The sequence below is a fragment of the Hyperolius riggenbachi genome, chromosome 6 (assembly GCF_040937935.1).
Source record: "Hyperolius riggenbachi isolate aHypRig1 chromosome 6, aHypRig1.pri, whole genome shotgun sequence".
Taxonomy (NCBI): domain Eukaryota; kingdom Metazoa; phylum Chordata; class Amphibia; order Anura; family Hyperoliidae; genus Hyperolius; species Hyperolius riggenbachi.
The window spans coordinates 277,401,684-277,419,059 of record NC_090651.1 but is presented as its reverse complement, the minus strand read 5'-3'; the positions used below and the strand labels follow the sequence as shown (position 1 = coordinate 277,419,059).

Here is a 17,376-nt window from a genome sequence, read left to right as displayed (position 1 = left end):
AACACAAAAATGTTACTTTTACCATGAAACCATATATGTAGATAGAAAAAAACAAAGTCTTGTAAAAGTAATACCTTTTAATGGCTAACTGCTAAAGTTAAATAATGCAAGCTTTCTGGGATCTAGTCCCCTTCTTCAGGCATATTTCTAGATGATAGCTGTAGTAAAACACTGATGCAGGGAAGCTGCATGAAGATGGCAGTTGAACGTACTGGTTGCTGTTCAGCAGTTAGATGTCAGGTGGTCAGCAGGCTGGAGCCTGTGAACTTATGCAAGCAAACATGAAATCTAGCAGGTTTCTGAAGATAGTGAAGCCAAGTCAATCATGTTACATAACTGACATACATTGACTTGGCTTCACTATCTTCAGAAACCTGCTAGATTTCATGTTTGCTTGCATAAGCTCACTGGCTCCAGCCTGCTGACCACCTGACATCTAACTGCTGAACAGCAACCAGTACGTTCAACTGCCATCTTCATGCAGCTTCCCTGCATCAGTGTTTTACTACAGCTATCATCTAGAAATGTGCCTGAAGAAGGGGACTAGATCCCAGAAAGCTTGCATTATTTAACTTTAGCAGTTAGCCATTAAAAGGTATTACTTTTACAAGACTTTGTTTTTTTCTACCTACATATGTTGTTTGGCTAACACGGTACAGAAACATTTTTACTACTATCACCATGAAACCATGAAACCTTGAAAATTTGCAAAAAGCTCAAAATCTATTATTTTTAGTGCAAAAATTTGAGAAAAAGTAGAAAAATCACAAACTTATTGCAAAATGATTTTCAATGGCATTTTCGCTCATAACAAGTCAAATTTAACATTATTTTTGTAAATTAACCTGAAAAAATACCAGCATTTTTGCTCATCACTGATTAATATGTGCAAGAATTTTTGGTAAAATGCTTCTACAAAACAATTAGTGCCAAGAAATGTGTCTAGTTTTAAATATTATAGTATCTGCAAATTCCTTTATGGTAATTTTCTGATTTAATTGATCTCTAGTAAATTACATTATTTTAGCAACCAGGATTTTGCTGAGAAATGTGCCTATTGTTCCTTGGACTCATTTAAAGCTTTAAATAGAGTGTTATAAAGCCGTTTAAAGGGTTTTTTAATTAAATTGGGATTGGCAGTGATAGCACACTTTGAGGTGATGATGTTATGTATGTATTTTAAGTTCCCACTCTCTCTTTAAATTTAACAGCTAATAATTTACCTTATTTTGCTTGTTTGTTTCTCTATATTGTGGCTTTGGTGGTGAGGAGTTCTTTACTAGTTTTATGAGTGAGTACTGAGTGATGGAACCAATTACAACTTAAAAAGTAGACAAAGAACAGGCAAAAGTTGTAAAGTGTAGTAACTTTGAGAGTGGAAAAAAAAAATCACAATTAGAAGTACAGTCAATACTCCAACCAGGATTGCTACTCAAACAACCACTGACAACACAGGTGAGGATTTTGACCCTGTCCTCACAAAATATACAGGTGAAACTCCAAAAATTAGAATATTGTGCAAAATTCCACTTAATTCAACTTAAAAGGTGAAGCAAATATATGAAATAGACTACATGCAAAGCAAGATATTTCAAGCCTGTATTTGTTATAATGTTGATGATTAAGGCTTCCAGCTGATAAAATCCCCAAAGTCAAAATATAAGACCATTAGAATTAGAGATGTCCCGAACGGTTCGCCGGCGAATGGTTCTAGGCGAACTTCCGGTGGTTCGCGTTCGTCATGTAAGGTGAACTGTCCTGGAAGTTCGGTTTGCCCCCATAGTGCACCATTAGGGTCAACTTTGACCCTCTACATCACAGTCAGCAGGCACATTGTAGCCAATCAGGCTACACTCTCTCCTGGAGCCACTCCCTCCCTTATATAAGGCAGGCTCCGCCGACCATTACACTCACTCGTGTGCCTGCAATAGTGAGAGAAGGGACAGCTGCTGGCAGACTCTCATAGTGAAATATTAGTTAGGCTGTTGTAGGCTTGTTAGCTTGCTTCTGTCTGATTCTTATTGCTAAAATAGCACCCCACAACAGCTCTTTTGAGAACTATTCTTGTTCTTGTGATCTTTTTTTTTCTGTGTGTCCCACTGACACTTGTGTTGCATAGACAGCCTTGCTAATTCATACTGTGTGTGCCACTGCCAGGCCCAGCACATTCAGTGACAGATGCACATTGTAATGCCCATTACTGCATATACCTACCTGTTGTGTTGAGTGAACCCACCTTATCACTGCATATACCTACTTGTTGCATGCATTTCACATCAGTGTCCAGTTTTTGGGCCACAACATCCCCATCTTCCCAGATTGTGTCCTTCTACTGTAATTGTACAGGTACTGGCTGACGGCTTTCTCCCGTTCTAGCAGGCGAGAGAACATGACCAGGGTCAAATACTAGCAACTCGGGCTATCACATATCAAGCGTCACACCGGCAAGTTGTTTCTCCACTGAATGTCCGCAAAGTGTGCCATGGCCATGTAAGACCGCCTGAAATGCCCACACAAATTCCTGGCCTGCTTCAGGACGTCTTCTAAGTCTGGGTACTTTGACACAAATCTTTGAATGACTAGATTGAGCACATGTGCCATGCAGGGTACTTGTGTCAGCTTTCCCAAATTCAAAACGGAAAGGAGATTGCTGACGTTGTCACACACCATGTTGCCAATCTCCAGCTGGATCAGCCACTCATCCACCTGTTTGTTAAGAACAGCCAGGAGAGCTGGTCCAGTGTGACTCTCCGCTTTGAGGCAAGACATGTCTAAGATGGCGTGACACCGTCGTACCTGGCATGCAGCATAGGCCCTGGGAAGATGAGGCTGTGTAGCTGGAGAGGAGATCGCAGCACCAGTAAAGTTGAACTGCCACTCAGCCAAGGAGGAGAAGTAGGATGACAGTGAGGAGGATGTAGCAGGAGGAGAGGAGGTGGCAGGAGGCCTGCCTGCAAGCCATGGAGGTGTCACAACAAGTTGGTCTGCTGCACAGCCATGTACTCCCTGCTTGCCTGCGGTCACCAGGTTGACCCAATGAGCTGTGTAAGTGCCTTTTCTCCATGTGCCTTCATAAGGCAGTTGTCTCTACGTGAGTGTTGGCCTTTCCGTGGCTCAATTTTTGGAGGCAGGGATAACTGATCCGATCTAAGGCAGACACATGAAAAAACGTCCAAACCGCTGAGCCCCCCTGGGGTGATGGCACTATGGTGGCAACAGCAGCTGACGTTGAAGGGCATGTTGGCTGGCTGTCCATAGGTGGCGATAAATGGCGCTGGACACTGCCACCAACTGTTTCTAATGACGAGTTCCCTCTGCTTCTTTCAGCAACTCGTCTCCTCCTACTCCTCTCTGACTCCCCCTCTGAACTGTCCCCCTGTTCATCTCCTCTATTGGGAACATACGTGGGAACTGTATCATCGTCATAATCATAATCATCCTGCCCAGCTTCTCTTGCCTCAGACACCTCCAAAACTGCACCAACAGCAGGTACTTCATCCTCTTCACACATTACGTCCATAGTGTTTCTGCCTAACTCAGACATATGAGGTGGTGTAACTTGCTTAGCGCCTTCATCTGGTTGTAACAATAATGGCTGTGAATCGGTTAATTCACCACCAATTAACTCCTGCAAAGTGTCAAATGCAACGGATGTGGTGCTTTTAGTAGTGCTGGTGGCTGTGGAAGATGAGGTGTTCTGTGTTAAATAGTCAACCACGTCCTGACAATCTTGGGAGTTGATGGGACATGCCTTCTTCTGAGCACTGTACTTTGGTCGAGGGCCGCACAAAATCACATCAACACGACCTCGCACAGAGCTGCCGTGTGGCCCTCCTCTGGGTCTGCCTCTACCTCCGTCTGTTTTGTCCGTTGTGTCCATATTGGCGGGGATGAAGTGAAAGGTATGCACTGACTTGTCTGATACAATGTGCAGTCACACAGGTGCAGTTAACAGGTATGCACGGGGTGGTATATCACACTGCATGCACTCACGTAGGTAGGTGGGTGCACTGAAAACAAGAGGTAGGTATATGCAGTGATGGGTATTACAATGTGCACCTGTCACACACAAACAGGTAGCGGACAGGCACAGTGACACTGCATGTGCTCAACTCATGTAGGTAGGTGGGAGGGTGCACTGTGAACAACAGGTAGGTAGGTATATGCAGTACTGGGTAATACAATGTGCACCTGTCACACACAGACAGGTTGCGGACAGGCACAGTGACACTATGTGATGTGCACTCAACTCATGTAGGTAGGTGGGTGCACTGTGAACAACAGGTAGGTAGGTATATGCAGTAATGGGTATTACAATGTGCACCTGTCACACACAGGTAGTCACTGAATGTGCTGGGCCTGGCAGTGGCACACACACAAAATGGATTATCAAGGCTGTCTATGCAATACAAGTATGCTTGAAAGACAGAAAAAAAGAAAAAAAGAAAGAAAAAAAACCGAGAGCCAAATCTGGTGTAGTATGTTCGACCAATTTGGAAAAGTATATAAATGAGAATATACTCACAAGTGTGGGTCACCATGCAGGCGACCACTGTAATAGCAGGTGGGGAGAATTCTCACCTGACCCCACTCAGGTGTAAAAAGTCGCTCTCTATAGAAAGAAAATGGGGATACACCCCTCCACCCAGGGTGGACAAGATATGACTAAAAATGGTAGATAGAGGCACCAAAATAGGATAAGATGGGTTAAACACCGTTTAAAAAGGAGGGGGTGGGTGGATCTACTACCCTCACTACAAATGACCAGGCTAAATCAAGCCTTAGATATTGCAAGAAAATATTTATTAGTCTCCAAATACAGTGCAACGCGTTTCACGGGCGCACATCCCGCTTCATCAGGCAATTGAGATAGGAGAACACAAATATAGGTCTGTGGGAAGCTAGAGCGCCTCTGTAGCATGCTACAGAGGTGCTCTAGCTTCCCACAGACCTATATTTGTGTTCTCCTATCTCAATTGCCTGATGAAGCGGGATGTGCGCCCGTGAAACGCGTTGCACTGTATTTGGAGACTAATAAATATTTTCTTGCAATATCTATGGCTTGATTTAGCCTGGTCATTTGTAGTGAGGTTAGTGGATCCACCCACCCCCTCCTTTTTAAACGGTTTTTAACCCATCTTATCCTATTTTGGCACCTCTATCTACCATTTTTAGTCTTATGCAATACAAGTGTCAGTGTGACACACAGAAAAAAAAATAGATCACAAGAACAAGATTAGCTCTCAAAAGAGCTGTTGTGGGGTGCTATTTTAGCAATAAGAATCAGCAAGGAGCAAGCTAACAAGCCTACAAGAGCCTAACTAATCTTTCCCTATGAGAGAGTCTGCAGCAGCTGTCCCTTCTCTATTTACTGCAGGCACACGAGTGAGTATAATGGCCGGCAGGGCCTGCCTTTTATAAGGGGGGAGTGGCTCCAGGAGGGAGTGTAGTCTGATATGCTACAATGTGCCTGCTGACTGTGATGTAGAGGTTCAAAGTTGACTCTAATGGTGCACTATGGGGGCAAACCGAACTTCCAGAAAAGTTTGCGGTTCTCAGAGATCACAAACCACCGGAAGTTCGCCGAGAACCGTTCGCCGGCGAACCGTTCGGGCCATCTCTATTCTCCAAGACACTCAAATTTTGACCCTTACCTATCAACATGGAGACTACTAATACACTTGATAATGGGTGCCTTGGGCTTCTGACATTCATTGAATGTGGTGCTGATATGAACTGCTTCACATACAGTAATATGCATCCGGTGGCACTTACTGAGAAATATTAATTTCAAAAATTGCTGCTGCTATTGATAAATAAAAAAAAAACAAATAACCATCGTATTGAATACAGCTGTTTGGATAGGAAACAGTTTATATTTATGCACTACTGAATCCATCTGAGCAAAGCACACTGAATAAACAAAAAAGTTTATTTTAACTGTGTTATGTACTCAGCACATTAATGTAATAGAGCTGCTTTGCAGCCAGACAGCATCCGCCCTCCCTCTCAACAAGCTAAATACTCTGAGTGCGCACAGTATATTAAGCTGTCTGTATGTGACATGTAACTCGTTATTTAGACATTGCAGCAATGTGAGCTAAATAGAAATAGCTTTTATCAGAGATCTGCACGAAGCGTCAGGCTCCGCTTTCCTCTCTCAACTTGTCCTGAAGACAGAAACCGAACCTGTTCCCAAAGATTTAGAAATGTCTCTTGGTAACATGATTAGAACAAATGCTTGTTTGGTTTCATTTCCATAGGATATTTATATTCTTCCTACTTTTTCTGCACTAGAGACTTATCCTTGAAAAAAAATCTCAGAAGCTGTTTTGATACCTCCTGTAAAAAAACAAAAAACAAAAAAAAAAAAAACTAGTTTTATTAGCAGGCAGAGGCGTAGGTCACAGATACCTCCAGGGAAAATAGACATCACAATGATGTGTGGACAGAGTTGGATTTAACATTCCTCTGTGAAACTCCTCAGCAAATAATTTGCTTGAACAGTGTAAACACAAACTCAAAGCAGTATTCTCCAAAAACCCCTTTCAAACAATTGCAAATGTCTGCAAACGTTTCTTCAACCCTTTACTTCTGCAACCGCTTTTTTGACCAATCAGACGGCAGAGAAATCCATGTGCACTACTTAGACCAGAAATTCATCTGAAAGCCTTTGACCTTTTCTAAAGTTAATTAGCTGAAATGTGCACCCCTTAGACAGAGAAGCGATTACTTCCCAGGGAGCTGGGCTGGAGAGAATTTGGCAGTTTGCTCATCCGTGACTGTGGCCCAGCGGGTTGTGTTAGAGCAGCAGAGACGGAGAAACACATTTTAAGAAAACCAAATCAAATTAACAAGTGATTGTTTCGTTGATGGCCTTGTCACCTGTTTATGCTCGATCGGAGTTTCAGAGGTGAAAATAAGGAAACCAGAAGCCTGTGCAAAGAATTATGACAAAGCAGGCTAATTCAGAGAATCACATTTATTCGATGATACACAGCTGGGTGGATCAATGTGAAATCATTGAATAAATACCGAATTTCATGGATGACTTTCATAAATTGACAATAACGATAGTATCATTAATATCAGACTACAGTATAAATAGACAAAAAATGTAATGCCACTTTCTGTTTTCTCAGAAATGTTACCATTCTGCATTGTGGTGAGAATGTCGACTCTCTCAACTCTGTGTTTCCATCCTTTCCTTCTTCCTGTGCCAAAAGATAGGTAAATATTGTTAGCATGAGGAGTAATGGAAGATGTTAAGATAGTTCCCATAAATTTGCAATAAAAATCTATATATCGACAAATGTGCTTAAAGTAAACCAGAGATAGTGTGTGTGGGCAAATTTATACTTACCTAACCCTAAGCCTAACCCTAAGACCACCTCTTACTAATACCTAACCTTAAGAGCCCCCATCGATACGTAACCCTAAGACCCCTGCCAGTGCCTAACCCTAAGAACCCCACCCCCACCAATGCATAATCCTAAGAGGCCTTCTCTGCCAGTGCCTATCCCCATCTGTCAATAATATGGGCCCCACCATAGGCTCATATGTTAATAGCCATGATTAGCAGCTGTTACAGGTAATTTGTGCACTGGGTGCACCCAGTAAAATAGCAGGTGCCGGGTCACATCACCTGCTATTTTAGGTGCTGACTCTGAGATGATTGGACAACCAGAGCTGAATGTATTCTTGCCCCTCCATCATTTGCCAGCTTTCTTGTTCCTTTTGCTCTCTTCCATATATTTCCCCCCTTTTTTGGTAAAGCATCTCCCTCTTCTGTGTGCAAGAAAAGGCCTCTCCTAGTACAGAACCAACCTTCTTTCTATTACCAACACTTCAGTCCCCACCACACCCAGCCCCCTTTCATGTGTTTCTTTTTGCAGGCTTGTATTACATGCAAAGCAACCTCCTTTTTCTATTATACGGTGGGTGGCCTATGCAGGAATTAGAGGGGGTGTGGCTGTGCTTACGTTGCCTAAAAATGCAGACTGGACCTACCAAGGAGCATTTGCATAAATAGATAACAGGATAAGGAAAGCAAAACTGCATGTAACAGTGTTACATTTATTTTATTTTAATTTTAAATTTGAGTCTGATTTAAATCAGTTCACTAGAAGGAAGCAAAGCAATTTTCATGGTAGATTGGATGTAATGCATGGGCATGAGATTATCTGCCCAGTAGCAAATACGAGCCTCTGCAAGACAATACATGAAAAAGCTTTCAGTGGCAGTCAGTCTTTCAAACGTTCCATGCCTTTAAAATAATATGTTCATAGTATTGAACTAGATTATTATGTCATTGGTAACCCAGGGTTAGTTGATGTGTCTGTATTATATCATTGGCTCCATATATAACAGTCTATTGCATTAAGTATGTTTGACCTTTCTGTTACCCAGCGTAGTTTAGATCATGGTGTGTATATATATATATCTGTTCATACAGAGGAGAAAGGGAGTGCCAGGATGATAATATTTCTGAATAATGTAGCACTGTAGATGAGGGAATAATAGCAATTTATTCATAAGCAATTAGGAAATGTCTGACCTACTGCAAGGAAATGAAATGGCAAATAGACATATACCTCTTTCTCTGCAAGGCATTCATTCACAAAGGTGCATGCTGTATAGACATTTAATGTGGAATATTTATTACAGACAAAATATACCTAAACTATAGCATTACCTTAAAATTAACCTTTAAATAAAAGCAGCAGGACTCACATATATTTGAAATTGTCTTTTTCAAATGATAATTTTGTACAGATTTTATTGGGGTCATATGCAACAAGGCCGTAAATAATAATAATGAACACTCCAGCCAAGGTAAGTAGCTATGTAATAAAACACTGTTAAACTAGAAACGTGTATTCATAAATATGTGGCCATATGACCCAAATATGTGTATTTCCATAATGATCCAACAAAAACAAATGACCAGAGGTCCCCATCCATGTGCTGGAGAGGGGAATAGTCCAAACTTAAAGGGGAACTGTAGTGAAAATAATATAATGAATACAATTTCTTATTGTATACAATATAATGATCACAATTGCTTATTGTTTACAATATTCATTTATAGATACTTTATTCAGTGTTTGGCCATTGTAAAATCTTTCCTCTCCCTGATTTACATTTTGAAATAATTGGTCATTGGTGGTGATATCTTTAGTTCTGCCAGGTAATCTGTACGTATTGTTTGTTACTGAGAGTTCTATGCACAGAGCGAGATATTGCTTGCTTGGCAGTTGGAAAAAGCTGTTATTTCCCACAATGCAATGAAGTTCACAGACAGCAAACTGTCAGGACCATGGTCATGACATCACACTGTGGATTGGGTCATACCACAATGGGCTTGATTCACAAAGCGGTGCTAACCTACTTAGCATGTCTAAAGTCTTTAGATGTGCTAACCAGGGTGCTAAGTAGGTTAGCACCGGATTTCTCAATCAGATCGCGCGCTAACTTTGCGCGCGCAAAGTTTTACGCGCATAACATTTTACGCGCGTAAAGTTTTATGCGCATAAAGCTCGTTTAGACGTGCTAAGGGGGTTTTCACAGGCGTGCTAACAGTTAGCACCGCTTTGTGAATCAAGCCCAATATCATCCACACAGACCTCATTGATGATCTTTTCAAGAAAAAGTTAAGATTTCTTGGTAGAAAGGGGGTATCAGCTACAGTACTGATTGGGTAATACGTTCAATACTTTCTCTTTAGTTAGATCAAATTGATGGTGAAACGCGTGACATGAACCTCTCGTTCTCTTTTAAAAAAGTGAGGTTATAGTGATCGATTGTGTCCATGACCGCACCACCAGCTGGACTGACGGTTCTTTGAGACAGAACACCAAGAATAGCAAGCAAAGAAAGAACTTTACTGGCATGCTGTGCCAATTATTGGCTGATGTTAATCAAGCCTGTTCACCCAAAACTCTATGCATTCACTGCTGCCCAGACAAACATAATCAACACCACTGTACCCCCCAACAAAGGAACCTAGCTAATCAAGTGACATTCTTATCAGCCATCGCAGGGGGATGTGGCCCTGAAATTCAGGTATTTGAGACTTTTGCAGTAGATTTGTCCAGGCATCCATGAAATCCTCCCCCCCTCCCCCACACCTTGTCCAAGAGTAGGAGATGTGCATGACCTGGCGCTGAAGCTGATAGTAGAGGAAAAAAGAAGTGGTGGCATCTTGACATCATTGTATAGGTTGTGATGTAAGGAAATTTCATACAGTGAGTCGAAGAGTACTTTGTTTAGGTGAGTGAGCTTTGCTTTTTCTTAAGCTGTGCTTAAGAATGTATTTTTTTCTTACGTATTATATGCATACTGCTCCTAGATTTGATATACTTAAATATAATTCTTATCAATGTTTCTATCATCACCCGCAGATGTTTCTTAGCACTGTCTCCTGTAATGAATAATATGCAGTAAAGGCTTAATTTCAGTGTGATGATTTTATTTAATTATATAAAGACAGTTATAACTTGAGATTGTCATCATTGCACACTTGTTTTTCCTGGAAAGGGAGCCAGTGTTAATGATAAAAAAAATAACACGCAGAGGAGGTATATCTAGGTATAACTATGTGTGTGTGACGTGGTACGGTTGTTTAAGTATATGTCACTGAAAGTATCAGGCCTGAATAAATTAAACACGGATATAGGCACACAAGTATGTGAATCCATATATAACATCCAAATCTTCCTCGTATTCATACATTTTTTAGTCCTGTCATACAACTGTGAGATCCTTCATTCTCATTATATGACACAGCTCAGAAATCCGTTCGGTTGTGGCAGGGGCCACTTGCGATTCCCAGTCTCCAGGGATTCACTCTTGCAAGTCATATGAAGAGCCATAAGAGTTCCTTTCGACACTGAAAACTAAACTTGGGAGTATAAATAATAAACAATTGGTGCCCATTTTTTGAACAATGAAGTCGGTCTCATGAAATACCTCCTTGTATATGTGTGCAAAGAATCCATTTGTTATAATTTGACTTATTTATTAACTGTAACTTACAACAGGTGAAAAAAGAGTTAGTGTGAATAGTGGGACCAATTATAAAAGAACTCGTGGTATTTTTTTTTTTTTATTAGGTTTAGCTTCAATGCAGCTGACCACTCATTTTAATTTTAATTCCACACAGTTATAATTATCCCACCTGATGGAATGAATACAAACAAATGTGAATGGCTAGAGGAAATACAATGTATACCAGGGGCAAACCCAGCAGGATTTTCAAGGGGGGGATTCCTGAAAGGTCTTCCTCAGCTACGTACAATACAGTATAATAATATGGACATCCATCATGCTGGGTACACATAATGCAATTTCCCGTCCGACTGACAGGATTATTTCCTAAATGTCCAATCTGCTCCCGATCGACAACAGGATCAATTAGGAGCAGTTTGGATACAGATAATAAGGAGGACAGCCGACATTGCTAATGAAAGGGAAAGTGAAGCTTTCACACAGCAGGGCACAGGGCTGTGCTCATACCTGACTCTGTTAAGGTTCCCAGAGCTGCTCCATACTCTGTACACATGCTACTGTTCCATCAAAAGTCAACATTAGCTGGGAAAGAAAGGGAGCAGTGCTGTGAGCTGGAGGATACCTGCAGATATTCTGGTGTCTCAACTTGTGCCTGTACCCAGACACTGCACCAGCCCTGGTCTGAGGGCGATTCTTGGCAGCTGTAATCCTCCCTGTGTTTGCATATATATATATATATATATATATATATATATATATATATATATATATATATATATATATATATATATATATATATATATATATATATATATATATATATATATATATATATATATATATATATATATATATATATATATATACTGTATATAGTCCCCCCAGTGAACGAGCGAGATAGGGACTGTAGGTTTGTTCTTAACCAGAATCTGTGCTTATACAACTTTAACATTTTTCAAATAGTTTTATCTCAAAAACTACGAGTCCAATTTGAAAGTCCTGTATTAAAGCTGACCCAAACCAAACATTTTTTTAATTCAAAATATTTAGTTGCACCACTCTGACACATACAAATATAAATAAACACTCCTTCAAGCCTATGAGCATTTCAGTGCATGCTTTTCACCCTCCTCTTTGAATAACTAGGGTTATACAGGTGGCAGCCATTAGCAATTCCTCCTTTGCTGGACACCAACTACTCCACCAGTTTGCCGAATTATTTGCCGGCAATATAAAAGGAAAGGAGGGGTTCCTCCAATAAATGTAAAATATTTTATAATTGTCATCATGAAGCTGAAAAAAGGATGCTATTTATTATTATAATTTAGAAAATAGATGTTATTTCTGAAATCTTGTATTTTTAGTTTGGGTCCACTTTAAGTTCTCTAATTTATGGGGCACCCTTTTGTTGCAAGTGTTCCATTCTTTCCTTACAGGCTGGAAACAGTCATGATCCTGCTTTTTGTGTTTATATACGAAATTACTCTCTGTTAGGTATCTATCATTTTCAATATATTTCTAATAATTACACTTTGTATGGGAATGTCTTATTCTAACCGCCCAAAACAGATAATGACACAGCTGGACTCAATCCTGCCTCGACTGCATCCTGATCCTGCCAGAGGAGCTGTTAGTCTTTGGAGGTAATTTCTGGACTGTCTTTGTAGCTTGTGTTGCTAACCTGTGTTCAGGCAAAAATCCTGATTACAGACTCACAAAACAAGCCATGTTTATGCCCAATGAGGAAACATCAGGAAATTATTTTGTGATTATGGGATTGCTATGCTCTGGGCAATGGCATAAATGAGTGCAGGCTAATGACTGTCCGCATTGCTTGGGTAAAATGTGCTGGGATCACCTACCATTTCCAGCAAATACCCACCTCTTTATCTACACCTAATATTATGCCAACACATCAATTATTATAAACAAACAGTCATTTATGAAACAGAACTTGCCCGGAAGGAGGAGGGGGGGGGGGGGGGTTGTTGGCCAAAGTAATGAATGCTGACAGCCCAGCAATGAATGCAATGGCTCAATAACTGTATAGCAGGTCAATGGTCATACACTAATACTTGGTAAGGTTGTTGTTTGCTCCACATGTCACCTATGTGAATTTTTGTCTGCAACAGACAGAATGGGTAGAGAAAGATGCTGCAAGGTGTTATATAATAACTTAATTATTTTAAATTCTGGATTTAAAGAAGAAATGTAAACTATAGAGATGTTGTGAACATAGAATTTTTCGTTCGCGAACGCGAACTTCCGAAAATGTTCACGAACAGGTGAATCTGGCGAACTGCCATAGACTTCAATGGGCAGGCAAATTTTAAAACCTATAAAGACTGTTTTTGGCCACAAAAGTGAGGAAAAAGTTGTTTCAAGGGGTCTATCACCTGGACTGTGGCATGCCAGAGGGGGAGCCATGGCAAAAGTCTCACCAAAAATTACGGCGTTGACGTAAAGTCAGGTTTTAATCCCTAAAGGGCAGGAATCACATTATGCACAGCTCTGGTTGCCAGTGGGCTGTGAAGTGTCACACACAGAAAAATGCAATAGTACTATCAGAATACAGTGAAATAAGAATGCACTGGAATGGTTCTGTGCCTGCAACTTAATGAGGCAACAGCAGGAGTGTGCACACAGCACTGAGTGTCAGTAGGCTGTTGGGTGTCACACACAAAAAAAAATCCACAGGAGACCGATGTGCTAGCCTTCAAATTGGCTGTTTGGGGTGCTTTCACAGCAAGTGAGAACAGGGGCCTAGCTAATGCTTTCTCTACCAATCTGCAGCAAGTCTGACCCTGCTCTCACATTCAGCAGCCAGCAGAGAATGAATCCAGCTGCTTTTTGATAGGGGTGTGGGGGATCCAGGAAGGGTTGCTAGCTGATTGGCTGCCATGTGTCTGCTGGTTGTGAGGTAAGGGGTCAAAGTGTAGCTCAATGATAATGTATAGGGGGCGAATCAAACACGCCAAATGTTCGCTGTTCGCTGTGAATACGAACAACGGATGTTCGCAGAATACTGCTCGCAGGCGAAAAGTTTGGGCCATCTTAAGTAAACAACAATCAGCACATGGTTCTCCCTTCCAAACACTCCTAACCCCTTGACTTCCATGCAACTTGGTATTTCCCAAGGAGTTTGAAGCCTATAAGCATGAGGTCACATCTGATTCCAGCCCACTTGGTCCATAACACTAGTTTATACTCTGCAAAAAGGCAGGGATGTGAAAGATCCTTTCCCCTCCTTGCAGTTTTTAGTTGTATAGACACGGTGTCCAGGCAGAAGTGGGGCTATTAGTTTGTGTTTCAAAAAGGGGGATGGGAGAGGGCACACTAGTTCCCCTTGCTCATTATCACAACTATAGTAATGCATTGCATGTAACATGTTGCATTCTGCTTTACTCATCATGCATGAAGACTTTACACACATGATTCTGCTTACCACAGCTTAGTGAATGCAACAACCTTGTGTATTTAGCAAGGAGCTCTGTCAAACCTAATTATTTTAAGTGTACCTAAACTCTGCATTATTAGTATTATTATTTTAAATATGAGATTTGTATCTAATACTGTGAGACAGGATAGTACATAGTGGGCCATTTATTTGGATACACCTTAATAAAATGGGAATGGTTGGTGATATTAATTTCCTGTTTATGGCACATTAGTATATGTGAGAGGGGTAACTCTTCAAAATGGGTGGTGACCATGGCGGCCATTTTCAAGTCGGCCATTTTAAATCCAACTTTTGTTTTTTCAATAGGAAGAGGGTCATGTGACACATCAAACGTATTGGGAATTTCACAAGAAAAACAATGGTGTGCTTGGTTGTTTCATAACTTTATTTTTCGTGAGTTATTTACAAGTTTATATTTGTTTACAGCTATTGACATGTCGCTGAGATTAACACGTGAGGAGCGGATAGAAATTGTGTTGATGTCTGGTGAACGCAGTAACTGGGTCATTGCAGCAGATTTCAATGCAAGACACCCTACGAGACCACCCATCTCCCATGCTACAGTTAGCAAACTGCTTGCTAAGTTTCGTGAAACTGGTTCAGTGTTGGATTTGCCAAAATGTGGACACATTAATTTAAATCTGTCACTAATTAAGAAACACTAATGGCTGTCCTAGCTTAATTCAGCAAGAGCCCACAGCGTAGCACTCGTCGCATGTCACTGGAGAGTGGCATTAGTCGAACATCCCTTCAGTGGATATTAGCTACTCACAAATGGCACCCTTACAAACTCCAGCTAGTGCAGCATCTCAACGAGGATGACCCAGATCAGCGCACTGAGTTTTCAGAATGGGCAAAACAAAAATTGGAACAGGACCCTCAGTTTACGCAGAAGATTTTGTTCAGTGATGAGGCAAACTTTTATGTGAATGGTGAAGTTAACAAACAAAACTACCGCTATTGGTCTGACCCTAACCCACATTGGATAGATCCCCCCAAGACTGTTGGAACAAAAAAAATGATGGTATGGTGTGGTATATAGGGTACAAAGATAGTGGGGCCATTCTTTATCAATGGAAACCTCAAGGCCACAGGATATCCAAAATTGCTACATGATGATGTGTTTCTCTCTTTATGCACTGAAGCTGGCACGTTCCCTGAGTTTTTCCAGCAAGATGGTGCACCATTTTAGTTGTCAGGTCCAAGCATTTGTAGATGAACAGTTTCCTGGAAAGTGGATTGGTTGTCGTGGGCCAGTTGAATGGCCCCCAAAGTCTCCCAATCTGATCCCCTTACACTTTTATCTTTGGGGTCATCTGAAGGCAATTGTCTATGCTGTGAAGATATGAGATGTGCAGCACCTGAAACTATGGATACTGGAAGCCTGTGCTAGCATTTCTCCTGCAGTGTTGCTATCAGTGTGAGAAGAGTGGGAGAAGAGGGTGGCATTGACAGTCCAACACAATGGGCAGAACATTGAACACATTTTATAAGTGGTCAGAAACTTGTAAATAACTCATGAAAGAATAAAGTTACGTTAAAACCAAGCACACTATTGTTTTTCTTGTGAAATTCCCAATAACTTTGATGTGTCACATGACCCTCTACCTGTTGAAAAAACAAAAGTTGGATTCAAAATGGCCAACTTAAAAATGGCTGCCATGGTCACCACCTATCTTGAAAAGTTTCCCCCCTCACATATACTAATGTGCCACAAACAGGAAGTTAATATCACCAACCATTCCCATTTTATTAAGGTGTATCCATATACATGGCCCACCCTGTATATATACCTTTCAGTTTAACAGTCTCATTCCTCATATTCTTGTCATGTCCGTGATCTCAGTTGGCAGAAGTAGCCATATTTCTGCACAGCCCCTCTCCCTTCTGTATGAACACTGTTATTTCAGAGAATCACAGAGGCAGATGATAAATGTGGAGTGCTTTCTTCTTGAAGATTTCCCATAAACCAATATGCTATGGGCAAAAACCTGCAGTGCTTTCCTCAGTGGGGGCAGGGTTTGAACGAGAATAAAAGTGGGCAGCGGAATCAATTGATCCTAACTATATATATTTTTTTGCCACAACTTTTATAATATTGAAAGCCTAAGTGTATTTGATCAGGCGATGTGTGATCTTAGGATACCTTTAAGAGCTAAAATTTCTGTTTTCAGTAGGTGGAATATATTGCTCTTCACGGGAATAATGGCTTCAGAGGAATAATTCAAGGGAGGAATCTCCCACATGAGGAGGGTGAATTACTGAACTTCTACAAAGGTGTGAACTCCAAAAATTGTTGTATTCATGGTTATAAATCCAAAATTGGCCTGTAATAGATAGCGGTGATACCGCTGCAGAGGCAAGGGGCATGGCGGCTATCTCCGCATATCAGCCGGCGGCCTCTGCCGCGCAGTTACATGCTGCTGCTCTGCCTGGTCCTTCTATTGCACATAGATTGAGGGCTACTACGCGCGTGCGCGCCAGGGACAGGACCTTTATGCGAATAGAAGGGGAGTCAGCTGATTTGCCAAGTCAGCTGACTCCAACGGTACTTTCGACTGGCTGAGTGATGGGGGCGGCGCTGCGGGGCATCTCTGTATATATAGTACTAGTCTGTCAGTTGCCCCATGTCTGCTGTTGCGAATGCTAACGTGTTAGCGCTCAGACCCTAGTCAGATCTCAAAGTGTGCTAGAACCAGCTGGAGCTGGGGATCCACACTTAGCCAGATTATGTTGATAGCTTAAAGTACTAATTGCATTGTATTATCTGTTATGACCTTCTGCTTCCTTTGACTATTCTCCTGCTTGTTGATTCTGTACCTCTGCCCATCTGATTCCTGTTGCCGACTCAGCCTGAACTTAACACTGAATCAGCCTTCTGTCTTTGTACTTTACCTGTCTGTATG

At 41.2% G+C, this 17,376-nt stretch overlaps 1 long non-coding RNA gene across 1 annotated transcript in view; it reads left to right on the top strand.

The window, feature by feature from the left end:
- Positions 1–480: 480 nt before the first annotated feature.
- The window catches only part of LOC137522758 (uncharacterized), a 65,454-nt gene continuing 48,558 nt past the window's right edge, over positions 481–17,376 (top strand). The window contains exons 1-3 of the long non-coding RNA XR_011022430.1: positions 481–595; positions 7,143–7,230; positions 12,580–12,653. This is a non-coding gene — a long non-coding RNA (uncharacterized lncRNA). The remainder of the gene's footprint in view (positions 596–7,142; positions 7,231–12,579; positions 12,654–17,376) is intronic.